This window comes from Chelonoidis abingdonii, chromosome 10 (assembly GCF_003597395.2).
Source record: "Chelonoidis abingdonii isolate Lonesome George chromosome 10, CheloAbing_2.0, whole genome shotgun sequence".
Classification (NCBI taxonomy): domain Eukaryota; kingdom Metazoa; phylum Chordata; order Testudines; family Testudinidae; genus Chelonoidis; species Chelonoidis abingdonii.
Genome location: NC_133778.1, coordinates 50,300,866 through 50,328,449, shown reverse-complemented (window position 1 = coordinate 50,328,449; position 27,584 = coordinate 50,300,866).

Sequence of the window (27,584 nt, the reverse complement as noted above, 5' to 3'; positions counted from 1 at the left end):
CAAAATCTGCTACTGATTTTTCCTTTAGAAAATAAAAAAAATGCATAGAAGTTTTGGAAACATATCACTTAATACAGGCACTTGTATGTGTAACACTGACATACAAACAAAAAGTGCAGATTTTCATCCTTATTTTTGCCACAATCCATAGCATATAAGGTCACTGGGGTTTTCAGCATTAATGCAAGTAGCTACAACTATTGGTTGATGGGAGAAGGCACGGTGGTAAGATGAGGGAAGACTGAGAGAAGGGAGTGATAGAGAATAAACAGAGATAAAGTGTGTTGAAGACAGAAAGTAAGGGGAAAGGGAGGAGAGGTCCATGGATGACAACCTTCCAATCACAAGGTGCCCACTATCTCACCTTCTAATCCCACACATTCTCTTCTGTCATGTGGTACCCAGTGCAGAAGGAACTATGTTAACTGGAAATTGTATGATGTTGTGACACGATAAAGTTTGTAAAGGGAAATTGTCCAACAACATGAAGACAAAGACCAGAAAGAACACATGCTACTGTGTGCACGGACACACAAAGGCTTGGACTCCTGGATGGAAGCTCCATCCAGACTGCCCACTTGAAACTTTGTGGAGGATTCAATTTGAAAAACTGGCATTGATTGGCTCCAAAGGAGAGAGGGAGCATGACCACAGAGGGGACTGGAGAGCTAGATTGCAGTGAGGGAGGGAAGCATTGCCAGGATCTTATAAAATTAGGCTTTCCTTCTTGCAGTAAGAAGTTAGAAGGGTTACTGAAAGCTGCTGTGATGCATGTTATGTTTAATCTAGTTAAATAAAAGTTTAGTGGTTTGTCAAACTCTGAGGTCAGAGATATAGTGGGTTTAAGGAGATCTGTGGGGCTTCAGAAGAGAGTAAGGAAAGGCAGCCAGGATTGCCTAATATTTACAGGCAAGTGTACTGAAAGAGAAGCTTAGAGGAGTCAAAAGGCTGCACTAGTGACTCACAGACATGGTGCTGGACAAGATATGTGCCCAGGAAGGTGCAGGTTGTGACATCATCCCCACTTCAACAACCAATAACAGAGAGAAATGATCATGAGTGATGAAGAGGTTTTCTTTTAAAAGTTAATACCTCTGGATATTCCAGCTTGTCTTTATTTCTATGTTGCAAAGCCCATAAGTAATGCTTAAGAAATAAGTGCCAGATAAAGTTTATTACAGTCCATTTGTCACAACTAACCAAAAACACTTTACTCACATTTAAAATCTATTTTTAACAGTTTTTACTGAACCCTGTTCCTAAGGAAAATGACAGGCAATTACGCATTATGCCTGATTCAAAGTATGTTAGAAAACTATTGTGATTGTGTTAGTTCTCTGTATATGTTAAATCTCCCTTCTGTATCTGTCTAGGTAGCATTAACCCAGGCCTGCACAACATGTGGCCCGCGGAGGCTCACTGTGCGGCCCGCAGCTGGAAATCAAAAGGCTCTGGGCTGCCCGCAGCGACAGGGAGCCCAGAGCCCTTTAAATCTCAGCCGCGGCCAGGATTCATAGGGCTCTGGGCTGCTCACAGCCGTGGAGAGCCCAGAGCCCTTTAAATCCCAGCCACGGCCGGGATTGATAGGGCTCTGGGCTGCCCGCAGCCACGGGGAGCTCAGAGCCCTTTAAATCCCAGCCGCTGCCGGAATTCAAAAGGCTCTGGGCTCCCCACAGCAGCAGGGAGCCCAGAGCCCTTTAAATCACAGCTGGCCGCGGCCAGGAGCCAAAGGCTCTGGGCTGCCCGCAGTGGCGGGGAGCCCTGAGCCCTTTAAATCTCAGCCATGGCCAGGAATCAAAGGGCTCTGGGCTGCCCGCAGAGATTCCCGGCCCCGGCTGAGATTTAAAGGGCTCAGGGCTCCCCCACGCCACAGGCAGCCCAGAGCCCTTTGAATTCCGGCGGCGGCTGAGATTTAAAGGGCTCAGGGCTCCCCGTGGCTGCAGGCAGCCCAGAGCCCTTTGAATTCTGCCCGCGGCTCCAGTGGATGGGCTGGGGCTGGGATTTAAAGGGCTCAGGCTCCCCTCAGCAGCAGGAGCCCTGGGCCCTTGAAATCCCTACCCCAGCCCTGCAAAGCTCCAGGTTCCCCCAGCTGCCGGATCCCCAGGCCCTTTAATTTGCCCCTGAGGGCTCCCAGCCACCTCTTCAGCTTGGAGCCCCTGGTTGATTTAAAATCAAGTATCACCTCCCCACCTCCAACCTTCCTTTTTGCCCAACAGCTGTTTTGGTGGGGTGGCACTGGGGAAGGAGGGTTTGTTTCTGCAGCGCTGGGCGGTGCTGGGGCAGGGTGTTTCCGCGAGGCCGGGAGGTCCTGGGGGGGCGTGTTTCTGCAGGGCCGGGGGGTTTTGGCCCTCAGCTGTTTTCTTTGGAGTAATACGGCCCTTGCCGCATTACGAGTTGTGCAGGCCTGCATTAACCTATCTGAATAAGCACACATCTCTAATCTGGAGATGAAAAATAAGATCCTGGGAACCTTTTAAAAAAGATCTCAGAGCAGATGATGGTGAGATTATTTTGTGTTCCTATTTTCATTTTTATTGTGGGGGGGTCTTCATTTTTTTTATAATAAAGACAGTTGAGATGAGTGAGAGATCAGTTCAGAAGTTGGTAAGGAAACAAAATTTAGATCATATTAGCAGAAGGGGTAAGTATGAACTTCATAATCTGTTAGCACATTTTGCATTGTATTAGCAAAATACCATGTCATCAATCTCCTAATGTTTTTTTGTCTGACTCTGCCACCTTTTGGCTTGCACACCCTGAGGATCATAATTACAGCCACAAAACATATGCACTGCGAGCTTGAAAAGTAGGGAATAGAAATGAGTTTGATATATAAATCACTCTTGAGCTACTTTATTTTTAGCGTGTAAATGAGCATAGCCCTATTTTTGTTTGTTATAACTTTCTGAAACTTTTACACACTTTTTTGTACAATTTTAGATTCATGAAAGCATAAGGGTTTGATAACATGAAAAACCAGTTTATAATAGGTATGTTTTCAAAATCTGAACCAATTACATATTTTCCCTGTGACTGTTCAGAACTACTGAATAATAATTTGCAAGCAAAGAGAGGTAAGTTTTCCTTTATATTTGATGGGCTTGTTAAAAAAACTGTGCAAATCTGTTTTATTTGTAACAGGGACTCTTATGTATTAAATCCACAAACTATGAAAACCTATCAACTAAAATATTAATGTAAGGAACATAGATTTCATTTTTTTACCTTTCAATTTTTTTTAAGCCATGAAAGATAAGAGCATGAGTGGTCAGTGAGAACAGAAGTAAAACAAGAAATAAATATTCTAGAATGCTGAAAAAATCTGAACCAGACATCCATTATTTCCAAAAACCTAACATAAATAGAATTCTTAGACCTTAATCTTATCCTAATTTAAGATAAGGGAGGCTTGCAGAACATCATTTTGGCTGTAATTATTATCATCTGAAAAGCAGTGGAGCATTCTCTAGGGCATGTGCAACCAAGGAAGATTAGAGTTCACTAAGAGGCTCCATTTATTTCCACCTACCAATTTAAGTATGGATAACATATTCCAGTTCTGGAAGGGAAAAAAAATAACTAGAACATATTAACACAGTCACGTCTCTCTCCTTCTCCTGAACTCAGGTTCTAACTGTACTGATTGCAACTCAAATCATTCATTAGAAACTAAGGCCATAAACTTATTTTATTGATTCTCTTAAGATGATTTTAAACTGTAGCAGAGGAAAAAAAACACAACTGTCCAGGCAAGGGAAGAAAAAACAACAAAATTAATTTGATTTTACATTAGTGTGTTGTGTAAATTTCTTGACATGGGCAATGAAACCACATACACATTCTCAAGGATGTGTAAATTCCAGTGGAGACCGATAACATCTGAAAATGGGAAGGACAATTTTAAACATAAAGGGGCACTCAATCAATTTACAGCAGCATGTAAAGATTCTAATGTATATGATTAAAAATAAGGTTGGCACTGCCTACCCTAGAGAGTCTCTACTGCTATTTTCTAATCCCAAAACTCCTGTCATTGATTTTTGCAGAAGCAAAGAGAACCTGTCAGCTGTTTTTCAATATTTAAATAAATTGTAATGTTCTAAAGGGTACCATTATATCACAGACTAATGTGTTAACTAAAATTTTGAAGTGCTATATGGGACACTGAGCTCTCTTTGGGCTTTCTTCCACTGCAACTTATCTAAGGAATTTCTTCCCTTAACTGAAACTTAATGCCATTCCTCAAGACTCACTTTTTCTGCAACATCTGCGAGATATTAGCCAAATACTGTAATAATGGCCAGACAAAAGAGAATATTTATATTTTCAATGTATATATTTGGTTGTATCCTTCTCCTCCATCCTTCATAAGTTACTTGTCCTCTTAAATCATAAGCTCTTCAAGGCAAGGACCGTGTCCTCCTTTCACATTGTAAGTGCTATCAGAATACAAATTAATACATTATAAACAATACTAACAAGTAATATTAGTATTACTAATACTAATAAGGCAACTATGCTGCACAGACAGTGAAATAACTACAAATGTATTGATTTCAGTCTCAACGGGCCACAGCTGACATATTATGTAATAGTCTAATACTACACAGATACAAATGTTCACAGAGAAGGGCAACGCATGCAATGCTCTTCAACATCTGCCTCAGAATCTACTTGGAGAGATGGTGAGAGACCAAAGGCTCCTCTGCCAACAATACACAGATGACACTCAGCTGTGGAGTCCATATTCCACAGACACAACCAGGGCTATCACACAATGTCAAAATGCCAGCAAGGGATCAGCTGGATGAAGAAAAACTGGCTCAGACTAAACCTGGGTATGATCAAAGTGATGTTACTCACAACAGAGAAACAGTTTAAGAACTGAAACTTTATACCTCTCTTCCATTTTAAAGACTGCACCGGTCACCACAGTGCTGCAACGCAGTGATCCTGTTGACTCATTGTTCAGCTTAGACAATCAAGTAGCATCAACGGAAAACAATCCCTTTTTCCACTTTCATCTTGCTGGGGAATTTCATTCCTTCCTCTTGGAGATGAATTGTGCCACAGTGGTTCACACATCTGTCACCATAACTCCATATTTCCCTCCCCTCCGTGGTCCACCAGGGGCACACACAGTTAGATTTCCAGCTCCCAGAACACACCTCTCTTGGGCAAAGATTTGTGCTTTCTACTTTTTAATAACACCTGCTGTACCTCAATAGAGCAGGAAACCTCTGTTGCTGAGAATCACCCAGCAGTCATGCTCTGAGGCATAGAACTGCCAGGTGGTGTGAAACATGCAACCCACATCCTGAAACAAGAGGTGAGGAATGGTCGGGAGGGTGTTCAGCAGTTGGACACAGTGTTGAAGCAGGTAAGGGTACTAGACTCCTGACTAGATTACCACAACTGTGTCTGCGCTGAAGGTGGAATCAATACAGATAGAGCCCTGCAAATCCACGGATATACACTTCATATTCGCAGATGCAGTTGGATTGTTTACCATCTTTGTGCATTGCTGATCGGATACATATCTAAATTTTTGTATCTGTGCAGGGCTCTAAATACAGAGGCTCCGGCTCAGGCAGAATACAGTATCTCCAATAGTACAAGCCACCATGAGCACACCACCTATGTGCTCCAATTCCTCCACTAGCTCCCAGTCCATTTGCTCTGACAATTCAAATCCCTGTCTCTGATCTAAAAAGTCTTGCCTAAAGGTCCCAGGGTGCAGGGGAGGGAGAAAGGAAATCTGAATAGAGCCCACGCACTTAGGCAAAATGATCCAAACTTAATCCTCAAACTACAGGAAATATGAAGTGAATGAGGGATAAGCCCTACAAATTTATCAATATAAAAATATTTCCTATCTATATAGGCAGTATTGAGGACAGGAGATCACTAGGAGACCAATGGCTCTGGAAGGAGAGAGGTATATTAAGGGGTGCTAGTGACTCTGTTAGTAAAGCTGTAGGGAGACCGGACTTTGGTACAGATTAGGCTCAGGTTCAGGTTGGTTATTATTTGGCTTTAAAATGTTCATCCACCTCTCTGTGAAATCAGACAGTGGACAGAGCTTTCAGTCCTGGGTGATTAACGTAGGATACATATTTCCATACTTGAGAATTCTAAATTTGGTGACCAATTTCAAAAAATGGGCCAACGGCCTTCATTTTAAACATCTACAAAGTTTGGACTAAATTCTGTTCTCAGGTATGAGAAGGGGGCTTTAGTTGAAATCAGTTGGAGCCCCCCAAGTGTGTACTTGAGGCAGAACATGGCCATTTGGCCGCTCTGTTCTCCACATTAATAAAACAAACAGCTTTGGGCAACTACATCTGTATTTCCCTCCCCTCCGTGGTCCACCAGGGGCACACACAGTTAGATTTCCAGCTCCCAGAACACACCTCTCTTAGGCAAAGATTTGTGCTTTCTACTTTTTAATAACACCTGCTGTACCTCAATAAAGCAGGAAACCTCTGTTGCTGAGAATCACCCAGCAGTCATGCTCTGAAGCATAGAACTGCCAGGTGGTGTGAAACATGCAACCCACATCCTGAGACAGGAGGTGAGGAATGGTTGGGAGGGTGTTCTGCAGTTGGACACAATGTTGAAGCAGGTAAGGGTACGAAGCTTGTCTCAGCTGTCTGGAAGATAGACTGCTGAAATTTGGATATGATGGTTATGCACCAGTTCCACAGCTTTGTAGCTTCAAGCACACAAGGAGGGGGATTTTGTCCATCCCAGCTTATTGTAAAACATGAAGAATATATTCCACATCATAACCCTGATTGTTTTGCCTCTGATGAAGGGCAGGAAACAGAGGCAAGCATTCCTGACTGCCCTGAGCTCCAGCAGGTTGATGTGGAGACTGGTTTCATGGACTGTCCATCTGCTCTGAACCGTGAGGTTGTCAAGGTGGGCCCTCCATTCTAACATGAATGAGTCGGTCATTAGGGTCATTGATGGGGTCTGGAGATAGAAAGGGACGCCTGCATAGATGTGGAGTTGCTCCTTTTACCAGTTTAGAGAGTTCTTTACATGGAAGGAGATTGTCATGCATCAGTCAAAGGTGTCTCTGGTTGGAGAATAGGCAGTACATAGCCAAAGCAGCGGAGGCGTAACCTTGCATTATTGTTACAAAGGTGTAAGCTGCCATGTGGCCCAAAAATTGAAGACACTGTGGCCTATGGGCTTTCCTGAATTGCCCCTACCAGTCCTGACAAGGTAACAAATCTGTCTAAAGGGAGGTACGCTCTGGATGTCATTGAGTCCAAGCACAGCCTTATAAACTCTATTCTTTGTGCCAGTGCTAGTGTGGTTTCCTTTATGTTCAGCTGTAGATCCAACTCTTAAAACAGAACAAGGGCCTTCTGGGTGGATGATAACACTGTCTCAGAAGAACAGTCCTGCTGAAGGTAAGCCACCACTACAGCTAGAACCTTCGAAAACACCCACAGTGCCCAGGATAGGCTGAAGGGGAGCACTTGGTACTGGATATTATCTTGACCTATGCTAAATCATGGGTATTACCTGTGAGATGGGTATATATATATATGGAAGTAGGTGTCTTGTAGGATGATGGATGAAAAACAATCCTCATTCCTCTAGTAAAGGAATTATAGTTGCTAGAGTCACTATCCTGAACTTTTGAGGCTTCATAAACTTGTTCAGCTGCCTTAGGTCTAAGTTCAGCCTCCAACTTCTGTCCTTCTTTGGTACTGTAACAGGGAGGGACCAGTTCTACTGCTTCTAGTCAGAGGAGAGAGTCCACTTCTTGCCTTAGCAGAAGTTCATGAGAGAGGTCCCTGAAGATGGACAGGGAAGGGAAGAAGTGACAAAATAATGTAGCCTGATGTTATGACATCCAAGACACACTGGACTGTGGTGATCCACTCCTAAGCCTGATGGAAGTGGATAAGGCAGTCTCCAGGGGGTGGGAGATGAGCTACAGGGCGTAACTATAAATTCAGAGGAGTGGGAGAATTCAATCCCTTGACGAACCCATCAAAACTACAGTTTAGAGGACACCTAGGCGGTTGTGGGGGGCAGACAGGCAGCCTTCTTCCTCTAGAACTTATGTCTCTTTCTGTGCAAGAGAAGCAATGGTGGAAGCCTGGTGAACCAGGCACACACCCTGGGCAAAGACAAGTCTCCCTGGAGAAAACAGAGGGTAAAACAGTCCTCTCACCAATGCTAAACAGTAACCTACAACTATAAACAAACTAACTTTGTAGAAAAAAGAAAAGTCTGCATTCACTCAAGGTGGAAACAGTAGTGTTCCATCTCAGGCCAAGGCAACAGAGAAGGAACAGAGTGGGGGGGTTCGCCTGCACATCTTTATATAACCTCAATGCCTGCCGCTAGGAGGCATAGGACACATGCATGGGCTGAACAGACACTGCTAGCTCCAAATTTCCAATCAAGAGCTCGAGAGGTGCATGAGCACCCATAGGGACACTACTCAAAGAACAGGAGAATGTAGATAGCTTGTTAAAATTTCAGGAGATTTTGTAATATTGAGTTTTGAATTAATTCGAAACAGTACAAATATTATATGTTTATAGATCTGTTTGATAATATTATAAATTATAATCTTTTATAGCAGGGGTTGGCAACCTTTCAGAAGTGGTGTGCCGAGTCTTCATTTATTCACTCTAATTTAAGGTTTCACGTGCCAGGAATACATTTGAACGTTTTTAGAAGGCCTCTTTCTATAAGTCTATAATATGTAACTAAACTATTGTTGTATGTAAAGTAAATAAGGTTTTTAAAATGTTTAAGAAACTTCATTTAAAATTAAATTAAAATGCAGAGCCCCCTTGGCTGGTGGCCAGGACCTGGGCAGTGAGAGTGCCACTGAAAATCAGCTCGCGTGCCACCTTCAATACACTTGCCATAAGTTGCCTACTCCTGTTTTATAGGGTTTTAACTCTACCATAGCAATTACTATTTGCTGGATTGCTTTTGTTGTTGATGCTGAGGTATATACTTTATATAGCTATCAGCTGGGCATTCTCAGTGGAGAACTCACACCTCTAGAATCTGGCTTCATCGCCCACATTTGGCAATAGTCTACAGACTATTCGTTTAGCAGAGCTTTTGATGTTTTTGCTTTGTTTTTACTATTGCTATTACAAACTCAAGATTCCTATGCCATCTCCAGCATACACCAGCCTACCATGTATATTGTGTGTCTTTACCATGTGTTGTTTGTGTTTGAACTGGATTGTAAACTCCTTGGGATAGGGCCATATCTTATTTGTCTGTAAAGTACCCAGGAAATAATGAAAAATAAAGTATAAGTTCCCAAATTCTGCATAGTAAAATGATCTTCCTTTACATTAATATTAACAGTTAATTTATATTCTGGTATAACTGCCAGCCAGGCAGTTTCAATTAGAATGATCATTTAAACTTAAAGAACAAAAATAAAGTATTTTAAGCAACTCACCAGCACAAGGAAGCCATTAGAACTAATGACACCAGAAGTGGTCAAAAAACACTTCAAATTCCTGTGTTTTTCATGGAGGTTACACAGATTCCACTGACTACTTGCAAATAGAAAAAAATGAAGACAATTCAGATGGGTTACTGTTGCAGTCGAAGCACACTGCTTTCAAATTTCTTTGTAAATAAGGATATATGTGAAAGGGAAGAGCAAGAAATACCTCAACATATCCCTTGAGCATGGTTCATAGCCCCCAACATGCTATCCTGGTTTTATAAATTAGAAATCTTGTCATCTTATCATAGAGACCAAGAAAATTGTGGCAAACTTTATCTGTTAAGTGAACCTTAATAACCCCAACTTTAACTTCAAGAAAATTACACTTGGAAACATTTCACAGTCTTGCAGGTTGCAGAAGATACAAAATGTGTTCTTTTCCCCCCTCTCTCAAGTTATTAACCCTTCCTACTGAGTCTCAGAGACCTCAAGCAATTGTAGTTTACTGAAAATCACATCCAATTATAATGATCGTGTTTCCATTTATTTTAGCAAAATATTTTCAGCAGAATTTAGGTCACAAAAAAAGTTTTAAATCCCATAAATTTGAACAGTTAATTGGCAGTAGCTCTAATTCTAAAAAATGGTAGACTTCAGTAAAAAATGTGACCGTTATAACTGCAGAGCAGGCATTGGGCTCTTATAAAATAATTCACAAAGGCTCATTTATGATTAAGCAGACAGTACCCTTTATTACAACATCCAACTACCCTATACACTTTAAAGGGAAAACAATAGATATTGGGTTTCACGGTAAGAGGCTTCCCTTTTGACCGGTTTGCTGCCAGAATTTGTCTCAAATATTGTAGTTTGAACCTTGGCATATCATGACAGTTTCAGAGTGCAAACAGCTCTGATGCAAGACCAGGCATAACTGTGTCTTAATGGTTTCAGCATTGCAAACTCACATGATCTTCTCACGTATTTCACAGTATTTAGTGTTTCTTAAAAGTTCCAGCTCCTGGAGTCATGCAAATATGAGAGAAACGCAGTTTTTATGCAAAAAATAAGTTTCTAGTCCTCATGAATCAGAAAAAAAGCTTAAAAATATGACAAGTGTACCCTAAAAATTCAAACACCATAAGGCCAATAAAAAGAACCCAAGGTGTTATCTGTATTACTGTATTTTTTTTAAATCTCAATCTTCTTATTTTTGGGTGGCTGAATCATTCTTGTTTAACATTTGAGGGTTGGCCATACTGTAGTTCTACCCCTGTGCCAACAAATGCTGAGCTCAACAGTATACCGTGCAACAGACCTGAGGAACCTAAGCAGCAGCGCACAAGGATCCTGACTGTGAAACTGAAGTTGGTCCATCAGAGGCTATGAATAGTGGGGATGGTCGAAAGTCAGTACCTTTCACCACACTTAAGCAACGCACATGCTGCATCTGATGCCTGTGACATGAGCACCTTTCTGAGGAGGAATCATACAGGGAAAGCATAGAGTTTTTTAACAAAAATATTTGCAGATTTTACGGTAATCGAGGAAGTTCAGCACATGTGTAAATATATGCAGATGATCCGAAATAAAGTTTTAAATGTGTTTCTTTCACCCAATTCAGAGTAAATGTGACATTCCCTGCTCAGAACTATCTTTCTCTCTCTGTACATTCAAAACCAAAACTCTGTCCACCTCTCTCCATCAGTAACTCCCCTTAACCTTCTTTCCCTGTGTACTTTATTAATAAAATGAGAAACAGAGATAGGCTACAGCCAGGATGCAAATCCTGTGCTGTGCTCTAAGTACAACAACATGGCAATTTTATATCCAATTCCACTCGAGACAAAGAGCATCAAAACTAGTTGTCAAAAATATGTAATTCTACTTGTTTATTTTCTTGGGTTAAAAACTGTGAGAAAATCCTTCTTCAAATAGGTTCTTATGCATCTAAATCAGTGGTTCTCAACCTGCGGCAGCATGGCCTAATGGCCAGAGTCTGTGCAAGGAAGCCTGGCCTAGTAGCCAGAGTCAAATAGGGCCACCCTTCTGCATGGGGCAGTGTTGCCTAGCGGTTGGAGTCAATGGAGCTACCCATTTGTGCAGGGCCGTGTGGCCAAGTGACCAGAGTCAATAGTGCCACCCTGCTATGCCAGGCAGGGCGGTAGGGTCTAGGTGCTGAAGTGAATAGGACTGCCCTTCTAAGCAGTGCAGTATGGCTTGGTGGCCAGGCAGGACATGAGTCGCCACCCAGGGATGAGTTGGAAGCTGGGGTAGCGGGACCCAGACCCTCCCTATTCCACTGGGTTTCAGCCGAGGGCCCTATCAGCAGCAAGTGTACCCCTTCCTGGGTCACTGAGGATCCATCCGAAACATGCTGAGCCAAACCCCAGTTCCACAATCGGATCAATGTCTAGCTTCCTGGGCTACTTTCTGCCGTCTCCCTGTGCTGTAGACCACAGGTCCTCTGGATCTAGGGTAGCTGACTGGCAAAGTTCCCAACGACTCCTTCCCCTTGTGGGCTTCCGCGGGCAGCCAAGTATTCACCAGAGTCTTGGCATGCCTGGCCTCCGTGGTCTGGGGCTCTGACGTAATTCGCATTTACTTCAGTGGAGTTACTCCAGATTTACACCAGTTTAACTAAGAGCAGAATTTTGACGCCTAACGTTTTCCTCCAGAGCTGCAAACTCCAAATGCAACTGCTACTTACTGGCCATACCTAGGACTAACAATTCTACCAAACAAAAGGAAATGGCCCCTTTTTATGCCTGTTCATAATCCAACATAAAGAATAAAGAATAAAAATCAAAAACAAAGAACATTTGAGAAAATGATATTAAGATAAAACAGCATCTCTAATAATAATACCACCTAGCTTGCATTTAGCGCTTTTCATCAATAGATCTCAAAGCGCTTTACAAAGGAACCGCTTCTTTTGGCTAAATGTATGAAAGCAGTACAGTCCTGTGGCATGCTTTGTGACAGCTGGTGCCAGTGTTTGGGGGTAGAGGTGGGGGGAGACAAATAGGAAGCAGTTTCTATGGGGTTACAACATCTGCTCCCACACAGGGGATAGGCAGGCTGGGGGAGGTAATAGACCAAGACTTGGCTCTCCCTTCCCAACACACTGGCCCAAACAGCTGCAGTGGTGAAGGGCGACATAATCTGCTACTGGTATAAACCAGTAGCAATCCCTAGGGCCAGTGGGGAGCCAGGAGAGACCTGTGATTCTCAAAGTTCGGTAGTCTGCTGCTGGGGCAGGGCAGCTATGCACTTTTCCTTTACTTGAGGCAGATTATATATTTACAATCTAGCTATTAGCAAATGCTCTTTTGTAACTTTATCAAAGTGGTCACTGCACTAACACATTGCATGGGGTTATCAAATTGCAGTAAAAGACAGCAATTCCACAAAACTATTTTAAAGAATATTTATCTTTGAATTTCTTGGTTGTAGGGCTGAGGTAAATATCCCCAACTCAAGTTTCTGTAACCTTGATCTATGAAATGACAGATCTACTGTACTCAAGAATATAATATAAATACATTTACGTGAAAATAATATTCCATTAAATGCACAAAATTTAGATCTATAAATATACATTACAATATATTAAATGGATGTCAACTTTGAGTTAGGAAGTCAAAAGCAAAGAAGAAATTCATATATCCTGACCATACCAGTACCATGGAACACAGCCCACACATGTGCAAAAGAACTTACTCTCTTTAAACAAGAGAGGGAAGTTTCTAAATTTAAAAACACATAATTAAAATAAAACAAATGATCCAGGTACATTCAAGTTGTTTCACTTTCAATAAACAGTCCGTAAGCATCAGTGGAGATTATATAGGCTTTTTGCCATAAATATTTCAGGAGGAAAGAGTTTTCTTCTTCACAGTTACATACCACAGATGACTTCACTGAATACAGGGGTTCACTTTATTTCAGCTCACAACATTACAGTGGTCATATTTCATCATGTGGTGAACAAACTAAAAACGATGTATTCCAAAAAATGTAATTTCTAAAATAATTTATTGCCATATAATCAATACATTCGGTGTTGTATGTGTCTCCATTATTACGTCGCTGTAATTTGTTGTGCTAGACATCAGTAGTTGTTTGGTCCTTAACTATGAATAAGGATGCTGCGTTATATATTTTGAACACTAAAGTACAAATGTAAAGCATTTTTCTCCTCAGAAGCAAATGACTGTGAATTCACAGTACAAAGACCTTCTAGGTATATATAAATGCTCTGAAATTAGCCTTCAATCCACACAAAGCTGCTATACTGGATATGGATTGAGAGGATCCATTATTAAAAGAGGGATCAAAACAGGCTGCAATTATGCCCAGTTAATCCCCTCAAAACAGTGAAGCATTTCTTTTCCATAGTAATTATTTGTACAGGGGTGAAAATAACCACCATATAGAACAAATTAAATCTTTACCTTCAGATGCTACCACAATTGTTATGCAGATTTCATCATGTTCATTCAGTAAACAGCAAAAGAGACACACAATAAGAGGCTTTTTTACCCTCAGATAATCAAAACAGAACTGTGATATACTTTCTAAAAAGATTACAATTTTATTCGGTTTATTTTGACATATGTTGTGTTTCTTTATATCATTGTACGTATTTTAAGTGTGTTTTAAGCAGATGTGATGTAAAATATCTCTATATTAAAAGGGTAAGAAATACATCTTGTGTCCTTAGAATTTCTATAGGTTGTACCTGGATGCATGTACAAATGCACATCAAATGACCACTGCAGTATACAAACCACTTGTGAGGTTTTTTTAAATATAACTATCACACATTTAAATGTCATGCTGGGATGTAAAATGTAGAATTTATTATGCTGAAATTTTCAGAATACAAGACTGAAAAGGGAAAAATATGTCAACTTTTATTTATTTCCTATATAAATATAGGCAATTTAGTTCTTCCCCAAAATACAGACAGATTAGATGAGTTAGATAGTAGTCAATTCATTTTGCATAGGAATAGCTCATTAAAAAAAGAGTCCCACATTTGTATTATGCTCTGATTGGACAATGCACAAAATGAATTTACAGTGTCACTCAGAGATGTAGCAGGACTAATGAGGGAGGGAGAGTATGTGGTGTGGGTAAATCTACAGTATATTCATTCCTTCAGCTGGTAAAGCTCATGAAACGGAGGTGTCTCTCATTATGTATGTGTCTCAGGAGCTTTCTTTAATATTTTAATAAATAACAACATCAGCCCAACAAGAAATTAATGAATAGTATCATTAATAATGAGCTAGAGTCTTGTAGTGATAGGACAGATATTAAATTGAACCACTGTGGTGCTATCTCTAGAGACTTGGGATTTTTCCAGCGGCAAACAAGGCCACTGAATGAAGCAGCCATCGCTCTGTGCCAACAGCTTTTACAACAGGTTGGGAGTAATAAAAGAGGATTTTCTGCACGATAAAGTTAAGCCTTAGAAAATCTGCTGGTGTAGATCGGTGTGAAAAGTACTGCCAAACGTGATCCTTAATTAAACTTTAATTAAGATAAAGCTTTTTTTTTTTAAATAGGGGAAGTAGCAGCAGAAAGCGTGTCAGCTATTTTCCTATCAATTTCTACCCTAAGATAATTCTATATTGAACTACAGAAAACTGTGTTCAAATAAAGTTAAATCCACAAAAGCCAGGAAATTCAGAGTTTAGGCTGAAACTCCATCCTTAACTCATCCCATTGTGTCTAGGTATCTTAGAACTTCTTATATGTGAAATCAGCCCTAATTAGAGGCCTCTGAAACAATGGAGATAAGTCTGCAACTCTTTGGTCAGCTAAGTCTCCATTTTCTTACTTTGGGGAGTTTAAATCAGACCCTCAGTATATTTCCATGCATTTTTCCTGAGGTTTAGGGTTTTGTTGTATAGAAATGACATCAAATATTCTATGACCTATTTGTATATGAGAAACTAACTACTAACTCAGCAAAACAAATTATAGCACAATTTTAGGGCCCAATTCTAAAAGCCCTTAGTCATGTGAGCAGTCTTTTCTCAGCTCAGGAGTAAATGGGACTGTTCACGTTAGTAAAGACTACTAAGACATGTAGGGATTGCAGGATCAGGCCTTAATTCTGTATAGCATATTTCATACAAACTGCATCCCAATAACCAACTAATGAATAGAAAAATAGATAAAAACCTTTTTAAACATCCCATGGCCAGATTCTCAGCTGCATCAGAGCTCTGTTCAGAGTAGTTAAGGAGGGAATTGTTAAGGCTTTCTATTCTCAGAGTTGTTATGAATTACGCACCGCTGCACTGGCCCACATGGCCAAAACCGAACACCCTTGCCCTGCTCCTTCTCTGCGGCCCCACCCCGCTCACTCCATCTTCCCTCCCTCCGTTGCTCGCTCTCCCCCATCCTCACTCGCTCACTCATTTTCACCAGGCTGGGGAGGGTCCCTCTTCGACCAGGTGTTCCAGTTGAAAACCGGACACCTGGCAACCCTAGGTGGGGCACAGAACCAGCTATGCCTATGCTAAGGAAATCCATGTGTTGCTGGACAAACCAACTTTAAGGCTTGGTATAAAAACATCTTATCTGGTCAAGATTTTAGGTCATCAATCATATTAGCTCCAAATACAATAGAGTAGAATACCCAGTCTTCATATGACACATTAAAATTGTATCTTTTCTATCAGTGTCTCCATCTCTGGTCACTTTTTGAAAAGTATGGGGGGGATCACCTGAGTTCTTAAGCAGAGCTCCACTTTACAGATCAGTGACACAAATGGGCATGTATTATATTCATTCACTAATTCTCCCCACCCTTTTAAATGGATTTGTCTTGGTTGGCAAGGTTGTTTTAAATATTAATTTACCACCTCTCTAATTTAGCATCTCTATACTCCTTTATCTGGTGTGTTTTTAAATTATTTTTTATTAATAATACAATGCTGTAAAACTGCAACATAGGAAATGGAAGTTTTGGGGATTGTAGTAGAGAGTTCATGCCACTAGGTAATATACTTCCTTGTCAGCATGAACAATGGTGCTTCATGGCAGCAACAAGCTATCTGAAATTAGATCGAATCTTATCATTTATGACACGTTCTGCCAAATATTTTTAGGTACCTCAATTACCTCATGGACCCCAATTAAAAAAAAAGATGGAACTGAGAGCAGAATTTGACTCCCAATATACAACTTCATAGATCCCTTTAATCTTCTTACAGTGTTTTGTGGTAAGTGGAGTCAGAGTTGGATTGTGACAAATGCCTTCTGTTTTTAGATGAACTTGAACTCTACTTTGAATGGGCTTGATCTAGGTGTCTAGTTCCCACTGACATTACCAAAAGATAAGCAATTGACATGAGACTAAACTAGAATCACATAGATTGTGAAAAAAAGCAGAAGATAGTCCTAAATTTCTGACTATAGTATAGGAAAACTCCCAACCATAATTTTATTTTGATCAGTTACTGATCACCAGTACTTGGAGTACTTACCTCTTTTATATACCATTTACATAAAACTTTTCATCTGAGAACCACACATTTACAAGCAATCAATCCATGCAATTAAGCCTCACAAAAAACATCTGAGGTAGTTATTACTTTATATCAGTCTTGCCAAAGTATAAGTATAAGAATAAGCAGGGTAAATAACGTTCGCAAAGCAGAGTAGATCAGAGGCAGAAACAAGAACCGAACCCAGACATCCTGATTACTATTTCCATGCTTCAGCCTCTAGACTACACTATCTTCCATTTGTGAATATGTCTTCTATTCCAAATGATGAATGGAAAGTGTCTACAAAGCCTTTGGATTGCATATTTGAGGAATTGGTATCCTTTGTGAGATCTTTGGCAGAGCTTTTCCTATAGGCCTAAGTAAGTGAATGCAAGTTTGGCTGACACAGCACTAACATTCCTGAAATTCAGATTTTTAGTCCAGGCATGTTTGTGTTAAATCAAAGATTGATTAGGATAGTTAGAATAATATAAATCTTGTATTTCCAAAGGGGAAAAAAAGGATGCTCTCTTGTAGAAAAGCTAATATTTACCAGGAGATTTGAAATGCTGGTGCATTAGGTAGTGATTGCATTAAGATTTTTATGGAGGTATATTATTAATTAGAATATAATGAAATAGCTGGGTGGCCTTTCTATCTGACAGACAGGAGTTAAAATTCCAGACCTGTTTATTTCTGTTCCACAAGCAGGATCTAGACTGTCAGATTTTGGGGCTTAACAGAAAGGATGGGGCTCAAAACTCTTTTAATGCCTATGGTCCCAATACAAAACTCAGATATTTATTAGTGGTTGTAAAATTCCTACCCTCATCATTGCTCAGGGCCTGATTCTTAGGATTGCACTAATATCACTTCATTTAGTTCAGTGCAGGTGTTCACTTATATTGGTGTGAGATCAGAATCCCTCAGTCTTGAGGAAAGACATTAAGCATTTCTCCATGTCTGTGCTGCAGGACGTTCTTGAGCATGACAGAAAATCTCCGATACCTGGTGAAAATCTCAATCTAGAGAATAGCTGGACTTGGATCCACAAAGGACTTAGGTGTTCCAATGACTAACTCGTAGGTGCCTTGAAAAAAATCACTAGAATCCACAAACTGAGAGTTAGGTACCTAGGCTCCCTGTACAATGCATGGGTAGAAACAGGCACCGGAAAAGGGATCCACAAAAGCCAGTATGCTAGGCAGGGAGACACCTGATCCAGCCAATAACAGATGCCAACAAGAGGGATATGTTCTAAGCTCTGACCCTCTCACTGAGTTAGGGCCACTCACTTGGGATGTGGGAGACCCTGGTTCAAATTCCCCCTCTGCCCGATGAGGAGCATTTGAACAGGGTTTCCCCACCACTTAGAAAACAACCCTCATTTCCCCCCACTCATGGGCCACTTTGTGTGAAGTTAGACATGCTCTGTGCAAGACAACACATCGAGCCCTGCAGGCAAAGATAGTTATTGCCCCTCCTATCTCCACTTGCTCTGAGGGTTGCACTGGGGCTTACGTGTGAGACAGGGGCCTGGACACCTGTCTGATGCAGCAGCACACAAGCCCAGAGGTAGAAATTTAGGCCCCGAGGGAGCTTTTCAGCAGAAATTTAGGCATCGAGTGAATTTAGGCACTGACAGGAATATGTGGGAGAGGAGCAGGGGGCTTATGTATCCTCTGTGGTACTTAAATCTGGCATTTAGGTGCCTAAATCTGGTGTAGGCACCTAAGTCTCTTTGTGATTCCAGACCCTGGGTCCCAAACATGGGCTGTACGCATGCCACTTTGTGAGGGTCCAATTGTGTAAGGTTCCATTAGGCTGCTCACACCTGTACCAAGCAATCAACCTGGCTCAGAGAGGACTCAGAAATAATGGAGCACCATTATGTAACCTCCCTGCCTTGGCTGTGCCATATTCTCTTTGGCTGCATCTAATGTTTTGTGCCCTTTTGTCCAATCCCACAAAACTACTGACCCCAACAAAGGGACTGATCAAAGCATTGGACGCTTGCTTTTATTTACATTTTAAATGGTAAAGTAAGCACAATATTTTAAAAACAACTGCACAGTGCTCTATGTTCATGTCTATAAATTATCTGCCTCTATTTTTCCAGTATACTATCCCATTGTGAGAAAACTGTTCAATTTTAGACTTTTACGTGTGAGATTTTAAGGTTCCCTCCTCAGTGATTACATTTAGTAACTCCCTTTTGCTGTCTGAAAGTGCAGGCAATTTTTACATAATAAAAACTGGATTAACATGTATCAGGAAGAGGCACCACCAGCTGTCACTTTGAAATCAGACTACTCTATCCTGTGTTTGAGATAATGGATAAACCAATAAATGGCAAGCAGTTTTCTTGTATTTATCTAGTAAGTGGCTAATACAGGCTAGCATCTTCTATAATAAAGTGATATAAAAGGAAGGAGAAACAGGCTAAAGCTCTATTAGAATGAGATATGAACTCAGCAATATTGGCACATGAAAATATAGCATGGCAAATTGTATTATCCCATTTATTTTTCACCTGTTGCTGCCGTCTGGTTTGATTAGATCCGGAATTATATTTCATTTTCATGCACAACTCCCAAAGGTAGACAAGGATGATTTTTAATTGGATCACATCTAAGGTTTTCTGAAACCCACTGTACTTCCATCTCATCAAAGCCACTGATTTTTAAGCCCTTACTTTTAGTGTTTGTAAAAGAATTGAGTCTGAGTCTACATTAAACTGGTGCTTTGATGGTCAAAATAGCCACACTACCCTACAAACAATAGGCAATGTTCACATAAGTGTTATTGGATATATTATTTCCTTTGTAGAACATTAATGAACACATTTTCCAACCACTATTTTTCTGCTTCACGAGATCTGATTCACTACCACAATTTTCTGTTTTTACACCAGTTACACTGGGGTCACACTAGTGCAGAAATATAATGGTGTAGCATGGATCTTATGGTGTGTGAATTGAGGGTATGTCTACACACCAATCAAGAGGTGTATATCTGAGCATTCCTGGGCTAGTTTTGATCTAGATAGCTCACTACAAACAGCAATGAAGCCACAGCAGTGCAGGCAGCAGCACAAGCGAGTGACTTGAATACAAGTCTGCTCGGGACCCTGTGCCACCACCCATGCTGCTGCAGCTTCAGTGCTAATTTTAGCACGCTAGCTAAGTCCAAGCGGCCCAAGCATGCTGCAATAACACCTCCCAATTGCTGCTTTGACAGTAACACTATTCTGGAATCACACCAGACGTCTGGTTTTATTTTATTTTTAATACTGTTAGGAAAAAACATACTTCAAAAAAAATATAGTTAAAAAATTCCTAAAACTAGAACTTTATGGTTAAAATTCAAACAAATAAACTAAAGATCACACAAACACAATTCATATTCCTGTTAATCTTGTCACCTGTTAATCATTTCATTACTTTGATCCAACATGACTAAATTCAGAAGTTATAAAGTTCAGACAATAGCCAAAAACATTGACCGCTGATGGAGAATAATGAAAAGGACAAAAGGGATGTTCTGATTCTATACCACTTTTTCACTCTGCTCTTGAAACCAAACTTCTAAACAGGTGTAAAAGAATAAAAAAGGTTTTTGAGTCCTGCTCCAACCTATAGACTAGCTCAACACCAATCATAAGCATCTTTGAACACAAGGGAACACAAGTTGTCAAGGCCCATGAGCAGTGTATTACCATGTTGGACACTGAATGGCTCAAGGAATACTGTTCCCAAAGAGCTAGATCCTGACTGACAATTATGGAATGAGGACGCCCTTTCACCAGCATTCCTCACTCCCCAATTCAATCATGCAGGGGCTCAGGCAAAATTGCCATCCCCAGCTCACCACTAACATTTAGCCAAGCTCTTCCTTTCATTCTGTGAATTCTTTTTCCTCACTTTATAGTTTCCTTCCCACAGCCTCCACTTTCTGAAGCCTGCACAAGATGGATAAAACAACATCAGATGAAAAAGACTTTTCCCCCACCTTATTACAAAAGTGATAGTTAAAAAACAAACTTTTTTTCCCATGTCCGTGAAGTGTTTCACGCAGCTTTATAGAAGATCAGTCTAATTTTATAGTAGAATTGCAACATGCTATTTCAGGGCATTATTGTGTGACTCCACAGACGTTTTAAGTGGAAATAAATTGCAGTGGCAGTCTTAGAATATTTGTAAAAGACTAAAAAGGGAAGAATGGAGGAGGCAGAAACGGTGGAAACAGTAGGCCCCAAACTGCTAGAAGGTGAGTACCCTCTGCTCTTATTGCAGGAGAAATTCAGGTGCATTAAGTATCACTGCCCTGTCTAGTCAAAGTAGTTCAACATAAAAAAAATAAGAGCTGGTATACCAGAACTGACCATTTAATTATCTATTCCAGATCCTGCCTCCTACAGCGACCAGTAACTGTTTCAATATAAATACAGTAGCCAATTGCATACTGTTGTACAAGGGATATTTTTTTCCTGATTCTCACCGTCAATCAGTTTTTATCTTGAAGCATGAGATTTAATTACCATTATAATTACTTTAGCTTGTATAGCTACAAATTTTATTAGTGGCCATAAAATTATCCAAGCCCTTTTTTAAAATCCAGCCACTGTATCTGACTTGATGACCCATTGTGGCAGTGAACTCTACAGGCTGAATATGCAAAGAAGCACTTCCTTTTATCTGTTCTAAATTGGCTGCACTTTAATTTCAAATGCTTCTTTTTCCTCGTATTATGAGACAAGGTAAGAAAGGTGAGACTGAGCAGCTTTTACTTTGCCCTTCATAGCTGTAAATACCTCAGTCACGTCTCCCAATAATGGAGCACTAGACTGGGAGATCTAGGTTCAGTTCCCAGCGCAAGCACATCACAAAAATCTATCCTGTGCCTCAATCTGTAAAAGGGGCTAGTACTTCCTTTTGTCAGAGAGGTCTTATGAGGACAGAGTCCATTAAGGATTGTGAGGCACTCAAAACACTACCATGTTGCTGGCCATATAAGCACATACATAGGTAGAAAATGTCATGCATTACTGTTTCCTGGAATTCTGGATGAGGTAGGGAATCCTGATTGAGGACGTCACCAGCTCAGACTTAGAGAGTCTCTTATGTATTCTTCATTCCCCAGACTGTACTGCGTCGCTCACAAACGAAGCCTAGAATGGAGTTTTGAGTGGATTTTGGAGAGAGGTTTTTAATCTTCTCTCTGAATGGGGAGAAGGGAAAAATGGCATATTTTTCCTCACTTTGGTTTTCATGAAAGGGAACGGAGGGAACTTGTCTCTGCTAGAGTCTCAAGAGACTTTTCCATAAGCTAAAAGCAGCTTTCACTAGGGAAAGGGAAAACAAGTGAAAACAATACTTGTTGGTCATAGGAGAGGGGGAGCTAAAGGTCAAAGGGTAAATTCCACTTGCAACATGCAACATATTTTCGTGGGCTGAATCTATACCCTGATGATCAACAGGATTTAGATTCAAGAGGAGGGATTTGGACAGAGAGCAAGCAAGCTCATGTAGGTGTGGAATAAAAACTAGCTGGAAATACTGCAAAGAACCATTCCTCGATGAGTAACGAAAATGTTCTACATTGCCTCATTTTCTTTTGACTCATAGTTTTTGTTGTTCTCTCTTGGAAAAGGCAGCTTCTCAAAGTTTTGTCTTTGTTTGGTTGACCGTGTGGGAAGGGAATCAGGGTGTGATGAAGTGGAGGCCTGTGAAAGGGATTGTTTATTATATTTCTCCTTATTGTTTAGGAGAAATGTTTAAAAAACACACAGAAAAGGCACAGAGGAGAAGGAAAAGAATGGAAATGTTGTGAAGAAAATCCAGTTAATATTCTTTACACTTCTATAGCATCTCTCATCCAAAGCCCGCAAAGTGCTTCATAAATGCTAATTAAGCCCAACCACACCCTTTATACCTGTTTCATAAATGGGTAAAAGCTGAGGCAACAAAAGGTTAAATGACTTTCCAAAGTTTACGTAGAGGCAGAGCTGAGAACAGGCATAGGAGCCCTAACACTAAGTTCCTTGCTCTATGCTTTTGACCATACTGCTTCCTAAACAAGGGTAAATTCAGGTTAAAGAGGAAAGCAACTACACTATTATTTAATTCAGTCCCTCCCAAATTTAACTTTCCTCTCCAAGCATACTTCTGAAAAACTTTAAGAGTATTAAAAATAAGAGATAGTAATCAGTAAATATTCGCCAAATATATTTAGAGAATGGCACTGTCTACTCAATCCTGTTGTATCTCTGCATCTTTATATTTGTATAGAAAACAAAAATATAGAATATTCAAAATGTTAAACCATACACTTTTTCATGGGGCAATATGCTGACACAAAAGGCTAAGCTTGAAAGGTAAAGCAAAAGACATGACTCCTAGCCAGAGTGAGCACATCTGAGAAGCAGACCATTTGGTTAGATGCCTAAACATGGATTCAGGCACCTAATACCAGATAGTCAAGTTTGACAATTTTGGCTTTTGTGAATCTGAAGGGCAAGAGGCACTACTGCTTACTTTCCTCTTCTCTGTCACACATTTGTGATAGGATCTTATAACCATCTTAGCCATGACCCCTATTAAACACTGAGCCAAACACAACTTCTAAATTCAATTTTAGCCTAATAGTATTGTTGATAAATGTCAAACTCCCCAAAAAACAACAAAATTGTATCAAAAGATGGGTAATTTACATAAAATGGGCAGCAATATCTAAAATAAATTATTTAGTTGGAGGAAGGTGTTGAAATCATCTCATTTTGCTGTGAAGCTTTTGTTTGAAGCAAAAACATGCCCAGCAGTACCTCTTTGACTTTGTCCCTGTGCAGTGGATAGCCTACATTCAGACAGCGTTTGACAAAGTTCCACATCAGAGATTAAGGTCTTTGTACAGAGATTGAGGTCTAAAGAAAGGAAGGAAGCGGAATGGACATAAATGTAAACACAAAATGGATTGAACATCGGGTAAAGGGCAGATGGGGGATACAGTCATAAATAAAAAACTTTTCATGCTGAGGAGAAGTGGAGGGAAGTTACTGGATCAGCAAGAGGTTTCCATACATTTGTCATTTAAGGCGAATTTTATAAAAGAAATAAAATGAAAATCTGACTTTTCTTGCATTAGTGTAAATTAAAGAGTAACTCTATTAAATTCTATGTAGTTACACCACTGTGAAACTGATGTGAGGTGAATTGGGCCCACTTTCTGCAACTATAACTCGGGTGAAAAAAAACTAAGGGCTTGTCTACACAGAGACTTAACACCGAACAAGACGGGGTATAAATCTACAGTCCTCTAGTCTGACATTCACTAAGTGGCCACATGGCCTCTGCTACCATTCACTAAATGTTCTAAATGACTGACTGACTGACTGCCTGCCTGCCTATCTGGTCCAGACTCTGTTTACTGTAGACCACAGACTCTGGCTGCTGACTCTGGTTTGTCATCAACTTTGCTATTTGCTTACATGAACCTGACTTCCTGGTATCCTGATCCAGCTTGACCCCAACTCTGCTATCTGCCTGCTGCCTGCAACTTGGTGCCTGACCCTAACTTCCTGTCATTCTGACACGTTACTCATCTCCTGACCACAACTTAGCCAGCTAACCAGTGCACCTAGGCCTCCCATGGCCAGGCCCTGACAGTTAGCTTCTTGAAGCTCTCCCCTACAATAGCAGCCCCAGAGATATGTTGACAGGGCCTTCCCTGCTGGGCACAGTCTCTCTCCCTAAAGGGATAGCGATGTGCAGTACTGAAGGGTTCTGTGGAAGTGATGCTATAGGCTTGTACTGTCTTTTTCCAGACGATTCCTTACTGGTGCCAGGGAGATGATAGGTGTAACAAACTTGTCTCCCTGACTCTCCTCCTCCCTGACCCTCCATAGGTAAGGAGAAGGCCTTTGTCTGCAGCCATATCGTTAAGGCCTAAGGCCTAAGGCCTTCGTCTGCAACCAGATGAAAAGAGCAGCTGAGCAGCAGCCACTAGCTAAGAAGCAGGAAGTCACATGCTCACATTCCATCTAAATTACATTAAAACAATGTAATATCAGGCTGTTAAGAAGGAGACCCCTGTCCTAATAACACCCACTATCACCATATAAAGAAAAAGATCTTTAGATGGTTAAAGAAAACTTGATATCATTCTGTCTGTCAAGAAATCACTTCAATAGTTGTGGTTGTCAAATCCTCATTTCCTTATTGTTTTGTCATTTTGGTCCCCACATCCCTAGTGTTTATCTGTATGGTCTCTGGTTCTTTAATTGTTTCTGTCTGTTACATAATTAATTTTTCTAGGTGTAAATTAATTAAGGTGGTGGGGTAGGATTGGTTAGAGAATTTTGTTATACTATGTTAGGATTGGTTAGTAAAATTTTAATATAATGATTGGTTATGGTACAGTTCAAAATGACTCGAATTTCACTATATAAACTGGGGTCCAAAAGGAAGTTCTTTGGGAACCAACTCCAGGACACAGCCCTAAGATCAGAACTTCCAGAGCTCAACACTTTGCCAATGACACTGTGCAGAAACTGGAGTCCCGTCAGATGGATCTGACCTTCACTGGCCAGCAGGGAAAAGTTTGTCTGTCTTATTGGGAGTGATGAGCACTGTATGTGTAGCATGTGCAGTCTGTTTTTGGTGATTGTTAATAAATAGAGGTTATGTAGTATATTACTGTGTAAGGCTCTTTCACTGGTAAAAGGTCCTGCAAACCCACAGGGTTATGCCTGAGTCCTAGGAACAGGGTAAAGGTGGGTGCCCTAGAGCGTAAGGTTATGCCTGAGTTCACAGAAGGGTGAGGGTGGGTGACTAAATTAAGAGGGTTACGCCTGAGCCCTAGGAACTGGGTAAAGGTGGGTGCCCCTAGAGTATGTGAGTAACAGAGAATTTTGTGCAGGTAACACATAATCCTACCACCACCGAGTGGATCTCTGATTCATATGGCCATTGTGAAGCTGACTACCTTCTCGTGCAGGCAGAGGAAATCCTAGCCCTTAAATTCAGTAGAGGAATTAAGAAATAGTCTGAATTTACGCTATAGACCTTCAAATTCATTTATAAAAATATGAAAGTCTGACAGCTGGTGCAAAGCATTACTCCAAGGTTGGAGACATCAGAATAACAAACTTTAGATAAGTTTAGAGGCGCTGATCCTGATGTCTTGATTGCTGTAAACAGAAATAATTCTACAGAAGTTAGACCACTGACAGGCATTCACAGAGCACTGTTCTCATTGGATGGACTCAGTATGAAGAGGGAGAGTAACAGACTGCTGGAATGGAGGCTGGTTTAACTGATTAAAAGAGCTTTAAACTAGAATTCAGGGGAGATGGTAGACGCACACTCATGTAATCTCCACACTTGATTCTAATACTGAGTGGGTGGAAAATCAAGTAAAAAAGGATATTGCAATGGAGAAAGGAACAATAGAGGGTAGGAGAATGGACAAGATGAATACAGTGCCAATACCAATGACAGTAGCAGTCAAGTAGGCAATACTGGCAGTAAAATGACAGTACCTAATTACTGGCAAGGAATCTGGGTAAGGCCAAGCAGAAACAACTATGATGTCTGTACACCAATATAAGGAGCTTGGGTAACAAAATGGAAGCACTATAACTACTGGTGCAGATATTATAAGGATAATTGAAACATGTTGGAGTAGTAGTTATGATGGAGTACGGGTATTGAAGGGTATGTGCTGTTCAGGAAAGATAGAAGTAAAGGTAAAGGTGGTGTGTAACATTGTACATTAATGATGAGGTATACTAAAGACATAAGTGATGAAATAGATAAAAAGTAATCTGTTTGGGTCAAAAACACGTTGAGGAAGAATGGTAACATGGGCTCCATTGGGACAGTGGGTTGGGGCATGGGAGGGGGTCAAGAGTGCAGGCTCCTGGCAGTGCTTACCTCAAGCAGCTACCAGAAGAAGCAACGTCCCCCCTCTGGCTCCTGTGCACAGGTGAGGCCAGCAGGCAACGCCCCCGCAGCTCTCACTGGCTGCTGTTCCTGGCCAATGGCAGCTGCGGAGTTGGTGCTTGGGGTGGGGGCAAGATGCAGAGCCCCCTGGCTGCTCCTATGCCTCGAAGCTGGAGGGGAAACATGCCGCTGCTTCCAGGAGCTGTGTGGAGCCATGCAAGGCAGGAAGCCTGCCTTAGCCCCGCTACGCCACTGACCGGACTTTTAATGGCCCAAGTCAACGGTGCTGACCAGAGCCACCAGGGTCCCTTTTTGACTGGGTATTCCAGTTGAAAACCAGGCATCTGACAACCCTACCCATGGAAGAAGCAGCAACAAACTGAAATCAAGCTGTGTGTAGCTGCTGTTCTTAGGGTCTCTGGGTTGGAACCCAGAGTAATAGGTGGGCTTGGGTTCCCCTGTCAGCTGCAGGGACATAAATCCCAAGAAGGGAAGAGGGCTTACTTGAGAACCCTAACAGAAGGCTGCATTTAAGGGGCCCAGAAACAGGGCTTCAGACCCTAATGAGGGCAATGGGACTGTTCATTTATTGGACTCTTTACTACCCTGGAATGGGTTCATTTAGACTTTGACTTGGCCAGAGGGCCAAGACAATGAAGACCAACCAAGTTCAGCCAG